Source organism: Myxocyprinus asiaticus, chromosome 23, assembly GCF_019703515.2.
Source record: "Myxocyprinus asiaticus isolate MX2 ecotype Aquarium Trade chromosome 23, UBuf_Myxa_2, whole genome shotgun sequence".
NCBI classification, from domain to species: Eukaryota; Metazoa; Chordata; class Actinopteri; order Cypriniformes; family Catostomidae; genus Myxocyprinus; species Myxocyprinus asiaticus.
In genome coordinates this window covers 42,291,542-42,304,495 of record NC_059366.1, presented here as the reverse complement: position 1 = coordinate 42,304,495, position 12,954 = coordinate 42,291,542, and the positions used below count along the sequence as shown (strand labels likewise).

The 12,954-nt window shown below is 36.9% G+C and overlaps 1 protein-coding gene across 1 annotated transcript in view; it reads right to left on the bottom strand.

Moving 5' to 3' along the window:
- LOC127413550 (low density lipoprotein receptor adapter protein 1-B-like) overlaps positions 1 to 12,954 on the bottom strand; it is a 62,600-nt gene that overhangs the window by 26,123 nt on the left and 23,523 nt on the right. The window lies entirely within an intron of this gene.

Here is a 12,954-nt window from a genome sequence, read left to right as displayed (position 1 = left end):
ACCTCTCAAACAGTAGGCAGCCCTGACATGCCAAACAGCACTGAGGAGGAAAAGAGCAACACTCATTTTATATCAACAGTGGCATTTTTCAAGATGTGTTTCAGCTAGTATTTATTTTTTCATAAATACTATAATTTGTTATTATTATTACTATTATTTAAGACTAGCTACACTGACCTAACCATGGTAATGAGGAGCCTTTCCTCCTGTGTAATATGTATGATCTGTTTGAATTATGTTTGAAATTAGGAAACAAACGGGATAATAATGGGCTCATATAAGTAAATATGCTCTTCAATTTTTAAAAGTGGAGAGAAAACTTCCTGTCGCTTTTGTTGTTGACGTCAACAACAAAAATAATGTCACTTGATGCATGTCCTTGTACTTGAAAACCACAAACAAAACTATGCAACATAAAAGGAAATGCGACCCAGAATACCTTAAATACAGGTTACGTTTTTAATATGGTGGGTCGCCACTTGATTTCTAATGTAAAATCTGCGTCCTGAAGCAAAACCAGTTGAGAACCATTGAGTTAAAGGTACAGACAGGAGCAGTCAGGCTGTGCTGTCGTGCACCTACAGTATATGTTAATTGTTAATAATCATAAGACATTACTTTATAAGCTCACACAGCTGATGTTATTTTTCATTTAGTAGTTAATTTAACATGCTTTAGTTATATAACATGTTATAGTTACATGCTATGTTTATAATTCGGTTTATTATTATAATTCTGTTAGCATTCTTATTCCATTTATTTTCAAAAGTTTCAAAAATTTTTTTTTCAAGTTTCAATTATAATAAAGCGTTTGTTCAACCAAAAAAACAAAAAAAAAAAACCCTTCTGTTTACACTCCTTTAAAGGTCATTGTAACTGATAATAATAATTGCGTAATACCGTATACCATGAAATTTTCTGAGACTGTTATCATACCGTGAAAATCTCAGACCGTTGCAACCCTAGTCTTCATTAAGTTATGCTTTTTACATTATGTTTGTGAGGTAATAGTTTGATCGGTTGTTTTTGCCAATTTAAGCAGAATACTAGATCTGTGTTAAATATATAAAGCTATATTTTTAATATCAGCTCCTGTTTTTTACCTCTATGTTGGTGTGCAGTCGACAAACCGTAGGAAAAATATAGATCTGCTGTGTTCTTAGACCTCTTAGGCATTTTACTGAAGTGAATAAATATGCAGACACGCTTTTTTTATACATGAAAATGTACGGATGTTATTGAAACTCATAATTATTATAAGACTATTATTTTTGTCTTCTGATGAAAGTCATGCTCAGCAGCTCGCAAACTGTAGGGAAATGATAGATTTGCTTTGTTCTTATAATGTTTAAAACCTCTAATAAAGTCTCTTTGTAGGTCTATAGACATACAAATTTTAAAGGATTAAAATGTTCTTTTGATCGTTGATTCAGTGACTAACTCTTTTCACACAAGACACTCATTTGTCAGCACCTTCTGGCATCACCAGAAATGGTCACTGAATCATTAAATGGATCTGAACAAACTTTAGTGAACGTAGTCAAAAAACTCGAGCCACTTGGATACATTTAAATCCCACAGTGCACAAGCACAGAGTAACAAATAAAATGATGCACATGCACAATTGTCATTATTGTAATTTATTAAATAATTTATTCAGGACCACCTTGTGCTCAGTCTTTTATTGTCATGTGTGATACAGAAGTGCTCCAAGAGATGCCCTTTATTTTTGCAGCTAATTTTGCAATACTTGAATCTTTAAAATACTACAAATATTAATTAAATAATACGTATATATTAATATAATACTTATATCATACTTTAAGGGTTCCAACAGGAAGGAAGCGGGAAGAGGGTTGGCAGTCCAGGTAAATCAGCTTTTATTCAAGCGTTCAGCTTCACAGACAAAGTATAGGCTTTTCAGCTTCATAAACAAAGAGCAAGCTTTTCAGGCTTTCCGATACAGACGTGGCTTTTCAGCTTCACGCAACTCTCGCTGCCTCACTGGTGTTCTCGGCGGCCTTTTCAAGCCCATCTCCGTCGCCACTGTAATGAGAAACAGGTGTTACGCATCATTAATCACCAGGTGGTCCTTACCGCTTCCTCTCTCCCCAGTGACAGACACATGACCACGTCCTGCTCCACACATACTTATATATTAATATATACTGTAATATATTAATACTACACTAAGTGTTTGGTCTGTGTGAGCCACCTACTAACAGCTGTGTCCCCCCACTTTTAAAATGAATGCTACGCCCCTGCATGAATGCCAATGCAAAGAAACATGTAACGCATAGCTGCCTGCACAGTAAAGGTGGGAAAAAATATCGTTATGTAAAATATCGTGATATTTTTAATGTATCGATATTTGCACGCCAAATATCGATATCATTATTTACATTTTCCACATTAATATTATGATGATGGGAAAAAAATTTATCTTTGACAAATCGATCTAGGAATTCAACAACAGTCCCTTAGAAGGTGCAGTTCTCATGCTTCACACATAATCAACCTCCCTTACTGAAATTGATTACAGTTTTACAATAGTAACATAGGGTATTTTGGCAAATGACAAGAATGTAAGTATCATATAAAATAAGCTAACCTTTTAGGTGAAATCAATTATATTTTTGTGTATTGAAACTGTGTTACTATTCAATATACATAATTTGTTATTATTGTATTAGGTCTGGGCGATATGTAAAAAATATTTTTGCGATAACTGCCTTAAAACATATTGCGATATCCGATTACATCGTCAAACCCCCTGCCGAGGGTCAATTCATTTTTTTATGCTTTATTGATTTCGCTTTAAAAAAACGTATTCATTTATTGAAACACGAAAAAAATAAAAGACATTTCTAAATTCAAATTGCAATTTAAACTAAACGAAAAAAGCAATAAAACAACGACGTGTTCAAAAAAATCTTATTTAACCAGCTGCCCAAATCCAAACATTTACCATCTACAATGGCTCCATTCGCAATGCATGCCAACCGCGAGGAAATAAAGCGCATTAAACTCACAGCACCTCCAGAGATGATCGGAGATCATTTTCAGCATTCTCATAGACGACATTATTCTTGCAAACAGATTTCAGACAAATGAAGCAGAGAGAAAAAGAGTGAAAACTCTTTAAATGCGCTTGGTCCACGAGACAGACTCGTTCTGCACGACTCTGATCAAACAGCGAATCAGAAACAAGCACTGACAGATTTTCATTTGTCTGTTCTTCAAAATATAATCAAGTGTGTTTCTTCAAGCGCATGTCTTTGTGACTAACAGCATTTCTTGTCATGTGTCACTCCGAGACGTCGCCCGCCACAATTACCCGCACATGAAATACATTTGGACGAGGAGCTTGCGAACTGGATTGAACCTCGTCGCATTTGGCGGGTGGTGGGTGCTAGTTTCACACCCTGGCCACTGTTTAATATACACTATATTGCCAAAAGTATTCGCTCATCTGCCTTTAGACGCATATGAACTTAAGTGACATCCCATTCTTAATCCATAGGGTTTAATATGACGTCGGCCCACCCTTTGAAGCTATAACAGCTTCAACTCTTCTGGGAAGGCTTTCCACAAGGTTTAGGAGTGTGTTTATGGGAATTTTTGACCATTCTTCCAGAAGCGCATTTGTGAGGTCAGACACTGATGTTGGACGAGAAGGCCTGGCTCGCAGTCTTCGCTCTAATTCATCCCAAAGGTGCTCTATCGGGTTGAGGTCAGGACTCTGTGCAGGCCAGTCAAGTTCTTCCACACCAAACTCGCTCATCCATGTCTTTATGGACCTTGCTTTGTGCACTGGTGCGCAGTCATGTTGGAACAGGAAGGGGCCATCCCCAAACTGTTCCCACAAAGTTGGGAGCATGGAATTGTCCAAAATCTCTTGGTATGCTGAAGCATTCAGAGTTCCTTTCACTGGAACTAAGGGGCCAAGCCCAGCTCCTGAAAATCAACCCCACACCATAATCCCTCCTCCACCAAACTTCACAGTTGGCACAATGCAGTCAGACAAGTACCGTTCTCCTGGCAACCGCCAAATCCAGACTCGTCCATCAGATTGCCAGATGGAGAAGCGTGATTCGTCACTCCAGAGAACGCGTCTCCACTGCTCTAGAGTCCAATGGCGGTGTGCTTTACACCACTGCATCCGACGCTTTGCATTGCACTTGGTGATGTATGGCTTGGATGCAGCTGCTCGGCCATGGAAACCCATTCCATGAACCTCTACGCACTGTTCTTGAGCTAATCTGAAGGCCACATGAACTTTGGAGGTCTGTAGCGATCGACTCTGCAGAAAGTTGGCGACCTCTGCGCACTATGCACCTCAGCATCCGCTGACCCCGCTCTGTCATTTTACGTGGCCTACCACTTCGTGGCTGAGTTGCTGTCATTCCCATTCGCTTCCACTTTGTTATAATACCACTGACAGTTGACTGTGGAATATTTAGTAGCGAGGAAATTTCACGACTGGACTTGTTGCACAGGTGGCATCCTATCACAGTACCACGCTGGAATTCACTGAGCTCCTGAGAGCGGCCCATTCTTTCACAAATGTTTGTAGAAGCAGTCTGCATGCCTAGGTGCTTCATTTTATACACCTGTGGCCATGGAAGTGATTGGAACACCTGAATTCAATTATTTGGATGGGTGAGCGAATACTTGGTAATATAGTGTATTTGGTGACTTCCCAGATCCATGGTTTTGCTATTTCCTGATATTGTTGATCATCATCTGTTCGCAATCGGATACGGATATGACGTCAACACACACGGGCGAATGACCTATGTATGCAATTTCCCACAAAATCCGTCCCGAAAATGTTTATAATATCATATCATTATTATAGGTTTATCAAAGTGTATTTGGGTAAAGACATGGTTTGGAAGATGGATTTTTGTTGCACTCTCTCATTAATAACATTTTATTTTTTAACAAAAAAAAAAAAGAAAAGTTACATAGTGTAGCTTTAAGTCTGATGAAGATGAATGAGAAACATTGAGTGAAATATTGCAATGTATCATAGTTTTGAATCGCAATACACCAAAAATAAAGAATCGCAATAATTTTGTATTGTGGCCTAAATATCAATATTTTATCGTATTGCCAGTTACCTTGTGATTCCCACCCCTACTGCACAGACACACTCTTATGCAAATGGATGCATCTCACAACAACATGTACAGGTCAAATTTCACCCCAAAATGAGAACCACCATTTGAGAATATTTGTAATAAAAAATAAAAATAAAAAAACAAACAAAAAAAAAAAAAAAACAGAGAAACATGCAGATGCATTACTTAAATGTGCTTGATTGTCATTAAAAATAAACAATGGCCCCCAAAAAATAGGCTTAATTTTTTTATTATGCAAAATGTGTATTATTTATTCTGCTTTCAGGGTGAAATATTCACTCAAATACACACACACACACACACACACACACACACCTGTCTTCCAGAACATCATAGAAAGATCAAATCCAATAAATCTACTAAATACTAAAGCAACTCATTTTACATCAGATGAAAACATTTACATATGAAACACATCACACAATCCTTTCTTAAAACACAAACTGTCTTCAATCAGGTCTTTTCATCCACCATATTATAAACCAGCTCTTTGATCGACACCTGCACAGAATCAATGCCACTGAACACACACAGAACCACACACATTCCCCTCCCCTTAAGAGTCCAGGCAAAGCAGTGATCTCCACAGATGGGGGTGTGTTTAACCCCACATCAGTGACTGAGGTCAAGCTCAGGGTCAAGGACATACATTTAATAGGCAGCTATCCATTACTCCCCAGTGCCTCTCTTTTACACAACAGCATCAATTGCTTAATGCATCTCTGCACTCTAAACTATCATAATCTCATTTATACTGATCTATAATGGCAGACAGACAGAAAGACCCACACATACACTGACATCAGCACATCTCAACACAACTCCAAACCACAGCTCAGTCATGAGAAATAAAGCAAGCTAGCAAGAAAGAAAAGAACACATCCTTATGAATCTCTAGTTAAGGGCACGTGGCATCACACAGACACATGCATGAAATGAAAATGGATACTGATTCTTCCTGATTTGATGAATCATTCAGAGATCGTGGAGAGAAAATGTATCATTAAACTGTTTCTGATTAGAGTAACTTCTACTCCCCCAAATCTCAAGTCATCGATCTTTCATTCATAATCATTCTGTGAAATATTCATCAGCTTTCACATCTGAAATTAACCTTTTCATTTGTAAACATTGCACGATACAGAGGTATCCTCATCAGCATTTATGGATTCAATTGAGGTTTGTAACGGTCTTAATGAAAACCCTGCCCCCCGATGAGGCTCATTAAGTGTGTTTGTGTAAGCACGAGATTCTCTCACACATATCTGACCAGCTAACGTCTCCACCACAGGCACAGACTGACAATCTCATCGTGTTACAACAATATTCCCTTAAACCTCAATTAACCTTCATTCATTAATGTAATTGAGCCACACTCATTGTGTTGACAGTATTTCATGCCTCACTGAGACACAATCTGAGCATGTTAGGCATTAGACGGCATGCCCTCAGTCCATTTACTGACAGTCTTGTGCATATTGCACAGAAAAATGGCAAGAGCTGGGTAAAATCATTGGTTACAATGATTTGTGTCAATGGAAAAAGAAAGTGTAACCGTGCCAATTGGCCCAAATCGTCACGGAACGGTAGGGTTTTGCGACGGGAACTGTTTGGCTCAATGGTGGAAAAGCGGCTATTGAGGGGACTTCAGGGGGGTCGTTTCACCATTGTTCTTTCATTTGTTACATTGAAATACAAATAACTACTATTACTTTTATCTAGATAAAACAATTTCACGCAGCCACAGAAAAAAAGCATAGAGTAAAAGATCAATCTTGGGATTTTAAAAATCAATATGGGATTATTCAAATAAACGTTGCAATTAGAGCTGCTAGAATCACCATGACAACCACCCCATTGCACTGGTAAGAGTGCCTCTGGCAGTTATGCATGTGACATTGTCGTAATGCATGCCGTTGAGGGGTCAGGGAGGAGCCAGGTAGGTATGGTACAACAAGGTGGGTTCAGGTAAAAAGTGCTCTTTATTTACAAGTTGTGATAGAGGGTGGTTAGGTTAGGGTTAGGGTTAGCCCTAAACAAAGTAAAATTGCTTGTAGCAGTAAAAACCTAGGCACAATGCACAAAATGTTTCTCACCCTCTTTTAACACTTGAGTTTCTCTCTTCAAAACTGAACTATCGGGTAAGCTAGCAACATCCACATTGTATAGGCTCTTTTCCCGCCAAAATATACTGGATCAAACCACTTTGTAGGGTTGCGCTACTTCTCAACTGCACATTACTTCAAACACAGTACACAGTTAATACAGTGCAAAGCATGAACGTAAACAAAAGCACAATAAACATCAATGAAAACAATTTTGGTAATTACATAATGGTTTTAAAAAGGTACATTTTTTGCATGTGCAGTGGTCACCGCCCTAATCAAAGAAAGCGGGACTCTTGGAGGCTAGGCGCGAATCTAGTTATTCCAGCTTCATGCATCAGAACGGTCAGCAGTTAAGATTAAGAATGTTAGTGTCATGTAAGATTCAAGTATCTAACTAAACATGCGATATTTGCCCACTGTTTGATGATATAAATTTTGTACAGATACCAGTAATTTCCAAGGATGCCAAATTCATCATTTTGAATTAATAATACATCATGTACAAGACGTGATTGCTGTGAATGTGAAAACATTAACGGAGCAGTTTTCAGCATATCAGGCATAAGACAAAGAGTTAATGAGAGAATATGAACTGAATGAATGTGGTAATCTAATTGCAAATAGGGCTGTTGCGGTGGCAAATTTTTACCACCATGGTTGTTAAGGGCCAAACACTTCTGCAGAAAAATATCCCCATAGCATGATGCTACCACAACCATGCTTCCGCAACAGCCCTATATAAAAAGTCTACACACATTTTCTGCAATTATTCTGTTTTTTCTGTACAACCATTTGAGACAACTGCTGCTCCATATTTTGAATGAGTTCTCACAGCAGTCTATTACTGTTCTAATATCTGTTTCAAATAAACCATCTCCTAAACGGCATAAGCAAACAAACTGTAGTTGATTATTATACATATTTTACTTTATGCCGATAGTAGACTGAAGAGTTCCTGACTAAAGAGCAGTTCCTTGCAGAATTTTTTAATCAAAAACAGGCAACTGATTTGTTTCACATCATACCCATTCATGTGCATGGTCACACAGAGTCTATAGCAGTCCATCCACCTGGTATGTAAATTGAAAGAGTTGCACTATGAAACATGCAGGGATGGCCATGTTGCGATTGGTAAGTGTCGTCTCACACTGCTGAACTTCAAAGCCAACCATGAAGAATAAGAGCACATCACACAAACACCCAGCAGTGCCAGAGGTATGACAAACCACAGGTTTGTGTGTGTCTGAACAGCACAGAGCTGCTGGGTCACTAATACACAACAGAAAACTCACAAATACAAGATTCCGGCTTATCTGATAAACACACACGTGCCACGGTGAGATCAAAAGATGCTGGATCAATATAACTAACTTATATAGGTAGTAATGTGGTGAATATCACGATACCTGTCAAGAACATGTCCAGGCCATATTTCTCTTTTATTTTGGGGTAAAATAAGAAACTACATCTTGCATAAAGAAAACTAAGTCTATTTTAAGACCATTAAGGTATTATCTATGACACCACTTCCTCTAATTAAAGCAAATGAAGAAAGCAGAAACAGTTGATAGGAAAGAAGGGAAGCAGAGAGCGAATAAACCAAGAGAGATGGTGAGAGATTAGAGGGGTGGAGAAGAGAAGAAATGCAAATGAGATGAAAGAAATCACATCTCAACTAAACTCGTAAACAACCATCAAAGTGAATAATGGACGATGATCCGAGCTCCCCGTACACACGTTCTTGTTTAGAGTTTAATGCATCTGAAACAGTAACTGACTAATATTTCATACACTATCATATCAAATAGTCCCTCAAACCCAGCTCACGTTCATTAATACTGACAAAAAACTGTGATCTGCTTAAGTTTTGTGAGGTTGGTTTATTACATCTGTTTAAACAAGATATGCGTATGTTTGCAGATGGTATATGATATTAGTTTTATCGATATTTGCCTTTTTATCATTAGACAAGACAGTTAAAACTTACATGGAACTGTTGAGGAGAGAGAGGGAAAATGAAACAGGCGAGCACTTTAACATTATGAGCTCAAATGCGTCTGCTGCAGCTCTGATATGCGGACCATTTAAATGACACTGTGTTGCACACTGGTCTATTATTGTAGTAACATGATGGCACGTAACAATAAAATGATCCGTGACTGGTCGTTTATACGTCTCAGTCGCTTCTCATGCAAGCAGGCAATTTTCAGCGTCCTCAAGAAACAAATCAGCCAAACAGGAAAATTTATCGGCTGATGCCGATAATTAAAAAAGTCAGAATATCTGCGATATATTGGTCGACCACAGGAGTGTTAACAGAGGGGACAAAAATCTGTGCCGCCTTTTCTTATATCTTATATCAAAATATCCGATCTGTGCGATGTGTAAATGCAGCCTAATAGACGTGCTGCAGGTGTTATAAGCTTTTCGTTAATATTAAACAAACAGCAATATTGACAAGAAAAAGAGAAAAGCACTCACTGTCCTTGGCAGGATAACTTCAGCAGCTTTAACCCCAATAATTTCAATAACAGGTCTGCTTTTCAGTCAAACTCTGACTGTATTGAATCTTTATTAATGTATATATAATAATTACACAGTAAATTTAAGTTGTTTTATTTTTTATTGAATTACTTTTTTAATGTTTACTATCACAATTTTGAAATGATTAATAGCTGCTGTTCCTAAAAAAACTTAAAGCGATTAATTGCGATCTTCCATTTGAACGATCTCGATATTGATTCTTAAATCCCAAGATCGATCTTTCACTCAATGCGCAACCCTCCACTACAATGAGAAGAAATCACTCGCATGTGCAACCAAATTCCGCGCTATGCGACTAAAGTGAAAGTATTTGGCAACTGGCTGGTAAATGTTTACATTTCTCTCACCAGTAATTGTGTAGCTTAATCGTGAAGTGTTCAGCAGCGAGATCCTTTCACAGCATGTGAGAGTAAAAGTTGTTCCGTGTAATGTGTGTCCAAGACGAGATCCACACAACCCATTTGTCATTGAACAATATCTCTTTTAATACCCTTTCTGTTCTTTACAGTCAGCTATTGATCAAAAACAACTAAAAATATTTTTTTTTAATTCTAATCATGCATCGCACAGATGAGGTAAATCCATTCGAGTCCTCTCTAGTTAACATGCGCTCATTTAAAGACACTGTTTACAGAAATACCAGTTTTTGTTAAAGAAACTAACGATTTTAGCACGTGTTCAACAAATCAATGTAAATACTTGTAAATAGTACAAATTATGCAATTTAACAAAAAATATGAAACAAAAATAATATATGAAATATAATATTTTATTTATTGATTGAATACATTTATTTGTTCATTTTTAAAAAGCTAAAATGTGACCAAAATGCTGAAAAAAAATAATAAAACATAATTAGTAAAATTAATATTTTTCTAATGTACCTATAGTTAAAAGGTCCCCTGTTTAATTAACTGCATTAGCTGGGAGAAAATTTACATATATTTTATATGTAAGTAAAAGGGACATTATATCTGAAAAAATCCCATATGAATCGATATTGAATGCAATCAAAATAGGAATCGAAAGCTTGTGTTTCGGAATCGAATTGAATCGGGAAATCTGTATCAATACCCAGCCCTACTTACCACAATGCTAAATTTCACATTTCAGTCTGATGTTGTGGACTAGTATTTTTATAAAACACTTCATAAGGCTCTTAATGGTTTAAGTCATTTCTGAAGACAATATTTGAATATCCGAAAGCAAAGCCTGTTTGTTTTCTAATATCTAACGTCATTCAAACTGAATTTTATTAAGGGTGATGATGTGTGATGACACAAAATTGATGGCGCGACTTGAGATGTTTGACTTCCTCCAAAGCGCTTTAAGGTAAGAAACCCAAAACTCAGACTTCAAATGGGTCACGCAAATTTTGAAGTTTGTGCCACAATCTGAAAACCTGCTGGACTCACGCGCACTTTCATGTTTCAGATATAGCGTGCGCGAAAATCACGTGAAACACAGCCGCCCACCCCTATGCTAGCTCTTGAATAATTACTTTTAAAACTTGAAGCAATGTTTAGGAGAAACACTTGACGGCTACATTATTTTCATTTAATTTGTTAATATTTATATCAATATTAAACTTTTTAAATAAAGGAGTGTTTTCAATTGCATATTTGTTTATTATTTCTTTTTTCAGTGGTTGGGGTGCCTTGGGAAAAAAAAAAAAAAAAAAAAAACACTATAAAGGGGTGCCGCAGTTTAAAAAAGCTTGGGAACCACTGGTATAGAAAATGTGCAACTTGACACAGCGACCTAAAAACGCTGTTTGTGACGCAACGCAACCAAAGTGAGACGCTCCAAATGCATCCGTCTGCTGCATGTGTATATTGACGTGTCCTTATAAAAGCCCTTTTATTAAATCTCTCTCGGAAAGACTGACGAATTCAATAGCAAAATGGATTGCTGTGGACCGTAGGCCAATGATAGGTTTATGTTCAATAATCTGGAAATAGGCAATATACAGTATTTCCTTCTTAAGACACTTTTTGTATTGCCTTATCAAAGCTTTCCCCATCTGCATTTTAATCTGAATCATTATTTTTATAATATATATTACATATACATAGGTATATTTAAATATATATATGTATATTTATAATTATTGAATCATTACATTTTGAATTATTGTTATTTGAGGGGCTTTCTCAGCAAATATTTATATATGCAATTATATGCGATTAATAAGATTAATTAATCAGCATATAGTTTAATTCTATTAAAAATTTTAATCGATTTAATTATCAACCCTAATTAAAATATTTTAAGTAAAAAAATAAAATAAAAATTAGGTAAATACTGCTATTTATTACTATGTATCATTATATTAGTGCATATAAATAAAAATGATTAAATATCATTCTTCCCTGTGGTCATTTACTGAAACACTACATTTGCCTGGTTGGACATTGAAAAGGAGCCCAACATATATGGGTATCAGAATGTCAGAGACTTTGGGGTGGGCTTTTCTGACATGGGGCAGTAAGAAACCACCTAGCAACCACCCACAACACCCTAGCAACTGCATAACAATACTGCAAGAACCACTCAAAACACCTTAGCAACTGCATAGCAATGCCCTAGCAACCACGTTTTGCACGAGCCAGCACCATTCACTCATTTTCTTCAGAAAATGTAAAATTCTAGTTGTTGTTGCGCTAGAGACATGCTCGTATTTTATAAATAAAGTATATTGTGTTGCTAGCCATTTCTGTTAGTAACTACTTTTAGTAACTCAAAAACGTAGCTTGACTGTAGCTTAACTACTTAAATTATGCAGTTTGCACTGCAGCTTGGCAAGATACAGTTTTAAAAGCATCTTCCCCAACACTCTCAAACAGCAAAAGATCATAAAGGCAGATGTGTAGGATGTAAATACTGGTGTAAATGTGGGTCAGTGTTAGATAGCATCAACAGAAGAGCTACACTCCCATCCTGAAACCAGCAGCTCATATTAAACCCTAAAATACTGACAGTGACGTTGAGTGTTGAGAGACAAATAAAAATTATTAATTTCTGCCTTCTTTATATCCTACAACAAAATAGCCTAGATTGTCATTAAATCTACAAGTATATCTTGCAACCACCTAAGCAATGCCCTAACACCACCTAGCAACCAGACCATATGGCACATGATCTTCTGAATCCAT